General features: G+C 41.0%; 1 non-coding gene and 1 pseudogene across 2 annotated transcripts; one reads left to right on the top strand and one right to left on the bottom strand.

Annotated features, from left to right (window-relative positions):
- Positions 1 to 1,761: 1,761 nt before the first annotated feature.
- On the top strand, positions 1,762 to 3,927 carry LOC128579861 (heat shock protein HSP 90-beta-like; annotated as a pseudogene). The gene has a single exon (XR_008378286.1). The product of XR_008378286.1 is annotated as a heat shock protein HSP 90-beta-like (transcript).
- A 7,943-nt stretch (positions 3,928 to 11,870) lies between these two features.
- On the bottom strand, positions 11,871 to 11,977 carry LOC128592361 (U6 spliceosomal RNA). The gene has a single exon (XR_008381848.1). It is a non-coding gene; the product is annotated as a U6 spliceosomal RNA (small nuclear RNA).
- Positions 11,978 to 13,219: the final 1,242 nt, after the last annotated feature.

Genomic DNA, 13,219 nt, shown 5'->3' with positions numbered 1-13,219 from the left:
CACCCTAGTGGAGTGCTGTGGCATCATAGCTCACAGCAACCTCAAACTCTTGGGCTTAAGCAATCCTCTTGCCTCAGCCTCCAAGTAGCTGGGATACAGATGTCCACCACTATGCCCAGGTAGTTTTTCAATTTTTAGTAGAGATGGGGTCTCAGTCTTGCTCAGGCTGGTCTCAAACTCCTGAGCTCAAGCAATCCACCCACCTCAGCCTCCCAGAGTGCTGGGATTACAGGTGCTAGCCACCTCACCCAGCCCATTCACAGTGACTTTGAATACCATTTGCTGTCACTTTTTAAAAACATGGATCTGATGTAATATTTTTTATCTTATTACTCGAACACTTTGTTTCATGCATCACAATTTATCTATCTCTAAGGCAGACCCTTTGACCTTGTGAGCATGGAAGCCATCCAGTTCATCTTTGTATATACAGGTCCTATACTGGCCTAGCACTGGCCCAGCACACAGATATGAATGGTTGCTGAATAATAAATGATGTAAGCAGAGCCCATGTGATTCAAGACTGGTGGTATCATGTTTAAGAAATATGCTTCAACTGGCAGAAGTAATTAAAAGTAAATCACATTATTTACTTAAATAACTTGTAGGACATTGAAAGAAATCTAAACTAATGGTACACAGAAGTACTTAATAAAACCCCCTTTATTCTCTTAGCTTTTTTGTTTTAGAAATATTTATTATCGTTTTTATTTTTACAGACTGGGTCTCACATGCTGTCCAGACTGGAGTACAATAGCTATTCGCAGGCGCCATCCTAGCACTCTATAGCCTAGAACTCCTGGATTCAAGTGATCCTCTCGCCGCAGCCTGACAAGTAGCTAGGACTACATAAGCAAGAACCTGGCTGTCATTTACATTTTTTCATGCTAACAACAACTCCAGCCCAGCCTTCCTTAAGTCCTTCCTCCAGAAAAAAAATACTTTCTCTACCCTCAAGGGACCAAACTTTTTCCCCTTTTTTCTTCTCTCTTCCCTTTTCCTGTCTTTTTCAATAATTTTTTGTAGCCCAGCATGGTAGCATGCCTGTAGTCCTAGCTACTCAGGAGGCCAAATCAGGCAGCCTGCTTGAGCCCAGTAGTTACAGGCTGCAAGTGAGCTATGATGGAGCCACTGTACTCCAGCCTGGTTGACAGAGGGAGACTCCACTTCTAATAAATAAATAACTAATGCGAATGGCTTTTTCTTTTAACCTAGCAAAAAGTTCTTCCTTTTTTTAAAGAGAACAATAGGGAAACTGGGTTGAAAATGATAGGATTCTTATGAGGAGCCTGGAGAAGAGAGGAAATATGTGAACACGCCTGCCTTTATCATTTTATTTTATCACAGTTATAATCATAAAAGAGTTTGGCCATCAATTACGTGGGAGGAGGATCAGGAGGAGGTGAATGGTTTATCTCTACAACCAATGAAGACTACCTTGGCATGTGCTTGTTCATGACCATGTTCAGTGGTTTCAAATAATTGACTGTTTTAAAAGCTGTACCAATGCTTATCTCTTTTATTTTTCCTTGGGAAAGAAAATTCTTCTTAAATTTTCCCCAAATGGAATTTTTCTGAATGTTTAAATTGATTCTGATCTACTGAATTCTATATGAACTTTGTCCAAAAAAGAGAGATCCCTTTGCTTATCAAGAAATGGACCATTGTCTTGAGTCATTCCTGCGTAGCTGTGGTGCTGCATGCGAGTCTGATAGCCCCAACCCACCTGATCACTAGTACTTACAGCCCTATTTCTTCAAGATGCCTGAAGAAGTGCGCCCTGGAGAGGAGTAGGTGGAGATTTTTGCCTTTCAGGCAGAAATTGTCCAGCTCATGTCTCTCATCATCAATACTTTCTATTCCAATAAGGACATCTTTCTTCGAGAGTTGATCTCTAATGCATTCTGATGCCTTGGACAAGATTCATTATGAGAGCCTGACAGATCCTTCCAAGTTGGACAGTAGTAAAGAGTTAAAAATCGACATCATCCCTAACCCTCAGGAATGAACTCTGACCTTGGTGGACACAGGCATTGGTATGACCAAGGCTGATCTCATAAATAATTTGGGAACCATTGCCAAGTTTGGTACTAAAGCATTTATGGAGGCGCTTCAGGCTGGTGCAGATATCTCCATGATTGAGCAGTTTGGTGTTGGCTTTTATTCTGCCTACCTGGTGGCAGAGAAAGTGGTTGTGACCACAAAACACGATGACGATGAACAGTATGCTTGGGAATCTTCTGCTGGGGGTTCCTTCACTGTGTATGCTGATCATGGTGAGCCCATTGGCAGGGGCACCAAAATGATCCTCCACCTTAAAAAGACCAGAGTATTTAGAAGAGAGGCGGGTCAAAGAAGTAGTGAAGAAGCACTCCACTTCATAGGCTATCCCATCACCCTTTATTTGGAGAAGGAATGAGAGAAGGAAACCAGGGACAATGAGGCAGAAGAAGAGAAAGGTGAGAAAGAAGAAGAAGACAAAAATGATGAAGAGAAACCCAAGATCTAAGATGTGGGCTCAGATGAGGAGGATGAGATAAGAAAGGAGAGGAAAAAGAAAACCAAGAAGATTAAGGAAAAATACACTGATCAGGAAGAATTAAACAAAACCAAGCTCATTTGGACCAGAAACACTGATGACATCACCCAGGAGGAGTATGGAGAATTCTATAAGAGCCTCACCAATGACTAGGAAGACCACTTGGCAGTCAAGCACTTTTCTGTAGAAAGTCAGTTGGAATTCAGGGCATTGCTTTTCAGCCCTTGTCAGGCTCCCTTTGACCTCTTTGAGAACAAAAAGAAAAAGAACAACATTAAACTATATGTCCGTCATGTGTTCACCATGGACAGCTGTGATGAGCTGATACCAGAGTATCTCAACTTTATCCATGGTGTGGTTGACTCTGAGGATCTGCCCCTGAACATCTCCCGAGAAATGCTTCAGCAGAGCAAAATCTTGAAAGTGATTCGCAAAAACATTGTTAAGTGCCTCGAGCTCTTTTCTGAGTTGGCAGAAGACAAGGAGAACTACAAAAAATTCTATGAGGCATTCTCTAAAAATTTGAAGCTTGGAACACATGAGGACTCCACTAACCGGCGATGCCTGTCTGAGCTGCTGCGTTATCATACCTCCCAGTCTGGAAATGAGATGACTTCTCTGTCAGAGTATGTCTCTCGCATGAAGGAAACACAGAAGTCCATCTATTACATCACTGGTAAGAGCAAAGAGCAGGTGGCCAACTCTGTGTTTGTGGAGCGAGTGCGGAAGCGGGGCTTTGAGGTGGTATATATGACTGAGCCCATTGATGAGTACTGCGTGCAGCAGCTCAAGGAGTTTGATGTGAAGAGCCTGGTCTCAGTTACCAAGGAGGACTTGGAGCTACCTGAGGATGAGGAAGAGAAGAAGAAAATGGAAGAGAGCAAGGCAAAGTTTGAGAACCTCTGCAAGCTCATGAAAGAAATCTGGGGTAAGAAAGTTGAGAAGGTAACTATCTCCAATAGGCTTCTGTCTTCACCCTGCTGCATTGTGACCAGTACCTATGGCTGGACAGCCAACATGGAGCGGATCATGAAAGCCCAGGCACTTTGGGACAACTCCACAATGGGCTATATGATGGCAAAAAACCATCTGGAGATAAACCCTGACCACCCCATTGTGGAGATGCTGTGGCAGAAGGCTGAGGCGGACAAAAATGACAAGGCTGTCAAGGACCTGGTGGTGCTGCTGTTTGAAACTGCACTGCTGTCCTCTGGCTTCTCCCCTGAGATCCCCAGACCCACTCCAACCGCATCTGTCGCATGATCAGGCTAGGCCTAGGCATTGATGAAGATGAAGTGACAGCAGAGGAACCCAGTACTGCTGTTCCCGATGAAATCCCACCCCTTGGAGGTGATGAGGACGCATCTCGCATGGAAGAAGTAGATTAGGAGTTCATACTTAGAAACCTTTTGCCCTCTGTATCGTGTTACCCATGGTTCCCACAGCCTTTGAGTGGCCATGTCCCACTTGGCTTTCTCTGCTGTCTAGTTTTTTCTTTAATTGCCTGTCCTTGGATGTAAGACAGGAAACTAGGGTCTCAAGCCCTATTCCCTCCTGAGTTTGCCCAAGTGGATGTTGTGTATTGTTTTTTTATTTTGGAATTAAAGTATGCAGAATAAAAATTAAAAAAAAAAAAGAAATGGACCATTGACTCAGTGCCTGTAGCACAGCAGTTATGGAGCCAGCCATATACACCAAGGGTTGCTGGTTCGAACCTGACCTAGGCCAGCTGAACAACTGCAACAGAAAAATAACTTGGTGTTGTGGTGGGCACCTATAGTCCCAGCAACTTGGGAGACTGAGACAAGAGAATCACTTAAGCCCAAGAGTTTGAGGTTGCTGTCAGCTGTGATGCCACGGCACTCTACTGAGGGCAATATAATGAGACACTGTCTCAAAAAAAAAAGAAAGAAAGAAAAGAAATGGACCATCGTCTCCATTTATTTCCTCCTTGCACACCGTCCGTGCCGCCGTCTTTTGGATTCCTTTAGATTTCAGTAAATTTACATTTGAAAATCCCAGTTATTCTTTTTTTTTTTTTTTTTTGTAGAGACAGAGTCTCACTGTACCGCCCTCGGTAGAGTGCCGTGGCATCACACAGCTCACAGCAACCTCCAGCTCCTGGGCTTACGCGATTCTCTTGCCTCAGCCTCCCGAGCAGCGGGGACTACAGGCGCCCGCCACAACGCCCGGCTATTTTTTGTTGCAATTTGGCCGGGGGTGGGTTTGAACCCGCCACCCTCGGCATATGGGGCCGGCGCCCTACTCACTGAGCCACAGGAGCCGCCCATGAAAATCCCAGTTATTCTTTAAAGAGAACTAAAAGGAAATAAAGAAAGAGCTTTATTTTGCCTCTTTGGATCAGAGAAAAAATGAAAAGCACTGGCATCTGGGAACTTGTAAGGCACTGAGGATGGAGTAAAAGAAGAGAAACTTATAATTTATGTCACCTCAAACTCCTGGGCTCAAGTGATCCTCCTGCCCCAGCCTCCTGAGTAGCTGGAACTACAGGTATGAGCCACCGTGCCTAGCTAATTTCTTTTTGTTTTTTTTTAGAGATGGAATCTCACTATGTTGCCCAATCTGGTCTTGAACTCTTGGCCTCAAGCAATCCTCCCACCTTAGATTACCAAAGTGTTGGGATTACAGGTAAAACCCACCATGCCTAGCAGAAATTTATAGTTTGAAAAATGTATGTGCATGTGTGCATGTGTGTGTTAATGAAAGAAAATAGGAGAATTTAAAAAGAGAAGAAAAAATATTTACACACCATCACCAGTTTTCTTAGCATGAGACCAGCCTTTGTCATCTCCTACTTTGTTCATGTGCCTGAGCCCCCAGTCCACGTCCCACTGCTTTGCTAGCTCTGTACTCATTTTCTATTACTACCACGACAAATTACCACAGGATTCCTGGCTTAAAACAACAAAAAATGATTATCCCATGACAGTAGAACCTCTGTGAGTGGACCACCCATGGGACTGTAACAAACTGGTCAGCACACAGAGGTGGGCAACATAAGGAACTAGGCCTATGTAGTGATAAGTACCTGTGGTGCATGACTGGTCTATGAAAATCAGGTCAACTTAAGGAAGTGGTCACTGTAGGGCGGTCGTCGCTATGGAGGTTCTACTGCATCACTGGGGGTCAAAATTTCAAAATGGCTCCTATTGGGGTAAAATCAAGCCATCAGCAAGGCTCTGTTCCTTCTGGAGGGTCTGAGGAGAATTTGTTTCCTTGTCTTTTCCAGAGGCCCCCATATGGCTTCCACCTTCAAAAACAGGAATGAGCATCTCCAAATTCCTGTCTGACTCTGACATCCTGCTTCCCTCTGTCACTTTTACGAGGTCCCAGAGGATTAGATTGGACCCACTCAGATAATCCATAAATGCCCCATCTTGAGATTTTTAAGTTAATCACATCAGCAAAGTCCCTTTTACTATATAAGGTGACATATTCACAGGCCCTAGCTATTAGGGAGTGAACATTTGGCAGCACCAACACCCTGCCTACCACACTTTGATGTTCCGCACTTTCTGTCACTGCCACTGACTCTCTTTCAACAGGTGGTGATGAGTAAGATGGTCTCTCAAGTCAGTGGCCTTCCTTACCAACTCGGTGTTCCTGAGCATCAAAAGCATGAGCGTGTGCTCTTCTGGGACCACTGCACGTACTTTCTACTTTCAAATGCTTTTTTCCTGCCTCAAGCCTCTTGCCTTTCCTTTGCCCTTCACCTTCATCTTTAGTAACCTGACTTTCTGAGCCTCATACTTCCTCCATCAAAACTTGATACATCTCTCTGGCCATAAATCAGGTGTTCTCTCTCCTTTGAAATATTGTCATGTTCTGTTTCCCTTTAAATACTTACATAAGTTATATGTATACACAAGTGATATATATGTGTACATGTAACGTATGTGCACCGATGAATGAGATCTACACATGTGCACATAATATATATGAAAGCAAGTTCTTGTAAGTCGCTACTGCACGCAAAGTTCTTTCATGTAAACTTTCAAATTTCTAATGTAAATGTGCTATTGTTAGCTCACTTTTTTTATTTTTTTATTTTTACTTTTTGAGACAGAGTCTCACTCCGTCACTCTGGGTAGAGTGCCATGCCATCATCATAGTTCACAGCAACCACAAACTCTTAGGTTTAAGTAATCCTCTTGCTTCAGTTGCCTGAATAGCTTGGACCATAGGCAACCACCATTACACCTGGCTAATTTTTCTATTTTTAGTAGAGATAGGGTCTCTTGGCTCAGGCTGGTCCACCTACCTCAGCCTCTTGGAGTGCTAAGATTACAGACGTGAGTCAGAGTCACCAAGCTCAGCCTATTAGCCAAGTTTAGATATAATGAAGTAAAATCAGAGAATTTAAGCCAATATGCCCAGAGTCATACCTTAATTCAAATGTCCTTTCTTTTATAATATGGCCTTTGTGGTCTCCATTCATAGGTTTGCTTGTTTTAACCTGCCCTGATAAAGTGAAACTAAAGTTACAGACTGTGTCTCATCTTTTATCTTGTTATTATACCCAATGTTTAATAAATATTTCTTGAAATCTTAACTATAATTAGTTTTCCCAGATTCTGTATTTTATTGTTTTGTGTACCTGCCCACTTGAATACTGAACATAACTCTTTTCTTGTTTATCAGGGATTAGTATATCTTTAGAAAACTAACAGTGCTTGAGATGAAAGCAATCTTGTCAGCAAAGATTTCATTGTTCTCTCTTACCAGTGGGAGAAAACAGAAAAATCAATCACAGTATGCTAGCTGAATAAACCCCTGAAATGTTATGACTTTGTTACTGAAATTGACCAATTTCCTAGTTGATGAGAAGTGACTCCATGGTGCCTACAAAGGGACTAATATTTAAGAGACCCTTTAAAATTTTTTGGCTCAATTACTGAACCAAAGCTGTAAATACCAAAACAAGAAGTCAACTTGGCCAAATGTTTTAATCAATCAGTCGATCAAATGAAAAACACCAGTCAAGACATTTATTTAAATTAATTTGTCATTAGACTTACAAGAATGAGTTGATCAGTCAAAACAGCATGATCCAAATGTAAAGTCAAAAATTGTTTGAAAAGGATAATCTCATCATAGCAAATGTCCTTCCAAAAGTTGTTGACATATTTTCAGAGTAAATGTGAGGTTTTGCTAACATGTACACTTGAAGCTTCATTAAAAGGCAGGAAGTTGATTCTGCTTAGTTTCAGGAATAAATTTTTATTTAAAGGATTATTTGTAAAAAAAAAAAAAAAAAAAAGCAGATCTGCCTACTTGAATTATTTATAAAATTTGATTATCCAGACTACGTTTCATTAAATCAGTCTAACCTTTAGATTCTATTGAATGCAATAACTATTGGCAGAGAATTTTCCTTTAAAGCTAGGAGAACGTGTTAGAATGAACTCAGTTTTGTTCAAGTTCACAGGATATTCCAGAGGGACAACAGCTATCTAAGCATAGAATAGAATTGACCAAAGTTGTCACTGTCCTTTCTTGTTCTTTAAGAAAGTGTGCAAGTGTGAAAGTCCCCAAATGCTTAAAATGTTTAGACATTCTGAAAAATGCTTGTTATGCATTTGTCAAAGGAAGGAAATCTAACTTCTACAATTTGTGTTTTTCCAACTTTGCGCAACTCAAACTTAATATTCAATTTAATATATACTCAAAGATTTCCTAGTTAAAGACATTCAAAATGAAGCATTTTCACTATGCTTCTATGGCATAGTAGGTATAATGGTATTTTTTGTAGGGTGAAAAATGTTCTTGTCTGTACTTTATTTAAATGCTTCTATTTTTATACAATCTGCTTAAAGTGTGACATGCCATTGAGGGTGGACACTAGTCTGCCCTTGTCATGGAGAGCCATTGTAAACAGAAGGAAGGCCTAGAAGGTTGGGCCAGGTATCTTTTCCCTAATCTTTCCCCTTCAGCCATGATACCATCTGGCCGGTTAAAGCCATGGAGCTTTCCAAAGACAAGTGCCTGCTAGTACGGATGGCTTGTGTTACATGTTCTATTCTGTAGAGAAGTTTCTTAAAGAAAGTGTGTCCTGGATTTTAGGCGTATATGATTAGCCCTAGACAACAATTTCTGGGCAGGTGGAGACTCTCTTCTTTCAGAGTAAATATTTCCATTTCTAAGTCTTGTTAGGAGTCTGATCTTTTTGGACAAAACAGAAAATGCTTATATGTTGAAAATACATGTATTTGTCTAAGAAACCTTTATTTGCTATTTTCCTCACAAAACTTCTCCTACCTATCTCTCACTTCCCTAGGAAGGGCTTGAAGATATTAAAAATGTAACTTGTCATAGTGCACAGAAGTTACAGGGAGATGTTGCAAATCTCCTTTGCAAATGTCTTTAAGTTTTCAAAAATTTCTATGGAACTTATTTTCCTCATAAAATACTGTATAATAAAAGTTTTAATTTACTACTGTCAGTAACATATAAAGACTTATTACAATTCTCAATTCTGAGAGGTGACTAACAAGGGAAATTGAATCCAATACAGACTTAGATGCTGGGTTGTTGGTTATGTTTACTCATTAGCTAAGTCACTAACAATCATGTGCCTTCTGGTCAAACTATAAACTTTAAATGTTTGAAGAGAAGGATCAGCTGTGTTTGCTTATGCATCTATCAGCCAGACAAGATTGTGAGTTCCAGGAAAGCAGTCTGTGTCTTGTTTCCTTCACCAACACCAGATCTGCCAGAAGGTGAGGCTGCAATTAAATGAATGAATAAATGGGTGGGTACCCAGATCCCAGATACCCAGGGTTCCCCGGCTACTCCACTTGCTCTTTACTGCTCAGATTGTGAAGTGTGTCTCTAGTTTTACTTCCAGAAAGCAAGCAGGTTAAGAAGCTGGCAGGCACCTCTGTGCAGTTGAACTAACAAGCCACAATACCATATGTAGAAAATTCATGATTAGCACCAAAACTAGTCTTTTCCGGATGTGAATTTAACTAAATGAAAGTTCTAAGTGGTGTAAGTAGATATCAAACCCACTAGGGGATTACAGGTGAAGTGGCACTGTTCAATTCAACATGCATCTTTGTAAATTCCCTCTGTGTTCCAGGCACTGTGCCAGACGTTTAGGATACAAAAGTAAGTTATATGAGAAAGAGAGAGGCAGAGAGAGGAAACAGACAGTACGAAGCTTCCCAGAGATGAACAGGCTTACATTGAGTATTGTAAGATAGGACTGAGTTATCAAGACAGAGAACTGTGGAGATAAACTTGATCACTGATCACTGAGTAGAGGCAAGGAACTGGAAGTTGGCTTCAAACGGGTGGGTGTCTGCAGGCAGAACGGTTTCTTACTGCCAGAGCACAGAGTGTGAGGAGGGAATGTGGGAATGCGGCTGACAGGAAGGTGTGAGGCAGACAGTGAGGCCCCTGGAGACCACACTAAGACTTTATTAGCAAAGCTGTGGTGAACCACTGAAGAACTATAGGTGGTCCCCTTGCATTCATGTGAATTGCCCTCTGACCTCTGGCCCCCTTATTTGACCTCCCTTTTCCTCTCTCTTCACCTCTGTGTATTTCTTACGCATGCTAGGTATCCTCTACCATGCTTTGGAAAGCCCAGTAAGCCGAAACTTCACCAGCTTAGACAACCAAGTCATGTCCCCCAGAAAGACTGGAAATTGTTAGTCAGGATAAGAGCACATCCAGGAAGTCATGGTGCAGTTAGATTACTCTGGAAAAAGCAAAGACATTCAGAGAGAAGATGCCAAAGTCATCAACCTTTACACTCAAACTTTATGCCTAACAATGAACTTAATTCCATTAAGATCCAAAGTGAAGAAAAGAAAAGGAAGTCCCCGAAAAGCTGAGACTATTGACTTTTTCTGGCTGCTGCTTTCCTTCACCAATTACCTCATTTGAGATAGTCTTAAATATCTTGGAAGCAGTGAAATATGAGAATTGTGATTGCATGTGCTCAGATGGTTGTTTGGGGCCCTAGGATAGGGAGTAGTGATGATAGAAAATGAAGGCCATAAGCATGAAGCTCCAGAGCCCCCTTCACCCCAACCATCTCCAGGTCTAGTGCTCACCTTTTTATTTCCTTCTATTGGCATTAAAAGAAGCACAGACTGAGGGCACTGTGATGGGTGAAAGGCCAGGCTGATCCAAAACATGCTGGTTCTCTGAAATTCACTTTCTAGGTGTTGTAGCCTCAAGTGTATCCCTCCAAAATTCTTATATTGAAGCCTGAACCCCCAAGGGGACTGTGTTTGAAGATAAGACCTTTAAGGAGGTAATCAAGGTTGAAGGAGGTCATCAGAGTGCTGGTGCTTCTATCCGAAGAGACAGAGTCCTCTGTTTTTTTCTGCGTCAGCACAGGGGAGAGGCCATGCGAGGATGCGATGAGCAGGCACAATCTGCAGGGAAGAGAGGCTGCACCAGAAACCAGCTCGGCTGACACTTTGATCTTGGACTTCCAGTCTCCAGAACTGGGAAAATTTCTGTTGCTTACACCACCCAAGTCTAGGATCTTTTGTTATGGCAGCCCCAGCAGGCTAAGACATGTGAGATTTAAGGAAGTTTTTAATTCTTCCCACCCCAGCTCCTTGCTCCTACAGTCCTCCTTTCCCAAAGGCAAAATTGGAAAATATTACTGTTAGTATAGTAGAATATAGATGGGTAAATACAGATAACCCTGCTTTTATGTGAATGAGGGCAGTCTAGACACATTGTCCTGAACCTTTCTGTTTTTTTTTTTCACTTACCAATATTTCACATAAACTTATTTCCTGGTAGATGTACATGGAGGGGGAGCTTCATATTTTAAAAGTTGTGACATATCAAGTATAAGGATGCAGCACAATTTATACAGCCTATCTTCAGTTGAAAGGACATCTATATTTTTTTCAATCTCTGTGCTTCAATACAAATGAAGCCACAATAGAACAGCTGTACATTTATCTTTGGTCTTGTCTATAAGTCCATCAAGTGAATAAAAGGTAATCTAGGACCCAATATGAAGATGAAGGGTCTGAGTTTAGATCATTTCATTAAATCAGGGTTTGGTGTCAAGGAATAAATCAATCCAAGGTTGAAGGCCCAACACTAAAATCTCATACTTAAGTATATCCATAGTTATCTATTAAAAGACAGCATCATCCAGATGAAGCACACTTGTCTGGGCTACACCAGCAGTTCCCAGAAGTGTGGTCCTTGCTCAACAGCACCAACATCACTGGGGAACTTGTTGGAAATGCTCATTATCAGGTCTCAACAAGACGTAATGAATCAGAAATTCTAGTGATGGAATCCAACATTCTTTTCTTTTCTTTTTTTTTTTAATATGGAACGCTTCACAAATTTGCGTATCATCCTTGCCCAGGGGCCTTGCTAATCTTCTCCGTATCGTTCCAATTTTAGTATATGTGCTGCCGAAGCGAGCACTCCAACATTCTTTTCTAACATGCCCTTCAGGTGGTTTTGGTCCACACTAAAATTTGAGAACCACTGACATACATAAATTGTTGAATAATGGAAAAAGAAGGACCAAAGAAAAAAGTGGAGTCTAACCTTCTTGGTGGAAATCTGAATAAAAAGTGAAGTAAAGAGCTGGAGACCAGAATCCACACAAGAGTTCTCAGCTGTGTTCAACAGTTTCCTGCTCAAAGTGCCTCGGAGAGAAGAAGCACATTTCCTCTCTCACCACCATTTCACTATTTTCGTAGAGTCTCATTTAGAGCCTTGCCCATCTGCATGAGAAGAACTTAAAACACCAAAGCTTGTCTGAGAACAATTCCATCACTTGAAGAATTTTATTAAGCAATAATATAGAGACAGTATAATATGAAATAATAACAATTATAGACAATATTTACAGGCGGGAAGTAGCATAGTGATTAAGAGTACAGGCTACATTTTGACTGTCTGGTTTTGAATTTTAACTCTACCACTTCCTAGTTGGATGACTTCGGTCAAGTTACTATACCTTTTTATAACTTGACTTCCTCATCTAAACATGGAGCCCACTGGTTTATGTATATTGATATTTATATACACAAAATGTGTATATACATATATTAACACAGTTTTCTGTTATCTGTTAGTTTTGGCATCTGCAGATTCTCAACTATGAATCTAAAATGTTCGAGAAAAAACATATAAATACAACAATAAAAATAATATAAATGAAAACAATAAAGCATAAAAACTACTAGGATAGCATTTACATTGTACGAGGTACTGTAAGTAATCTAGAGATGGTTTAAAATATACAGGAGGTTATAAGCAAATACTACACCATTTATCTTTTATTTTTAATTTATATGTGTGTGTGTGTGTGTTTCATTCCTAACCACTAGACCACCAGAGATTACCTTATTTTATATAATATAAGGACATGAGCATCTGTGGCTTTGGGGATGATTATATACAACACACACACACACACACACACACACACACACACACACACACACACACGAATGGTCTTATATCCAGCCTTTTCCAGTTAAAGCTCAGGTAACATCATGACATCAGGGTTTATGCTGTAAGTTAAAGAGACCATACTAAAGAGGACTTGGGCCTCCTGTCTGCATGAAACCACATGCCTCAATGAGAAGACAGCCCAACTTGCCCCCACCCCCTCAGTCACTCACACACCCATCATCTTAAAGCAGTTGTAATTCC

The sequence above is a fragment of the Nycticebus coucang genome, chromosome 1 (assembly GCF_027406575.1).
Source record: "Nycticebus coucang isolate mNycCou1 chromosome 1, mNycCou1.pri, whole genome shotgun sequence".
Taxonomy (NCBI): Eukaryota; Metazoa; Chordata; class Mammalia; order Primates; family Lorisidae; genus Nycticebus; species Nycticebus coucang.
The sequence above is the reverse complement of the archived record's forward strand: the minus strand, read 5'-3'. Positions and strand labels throughout refer to the sequence as shown.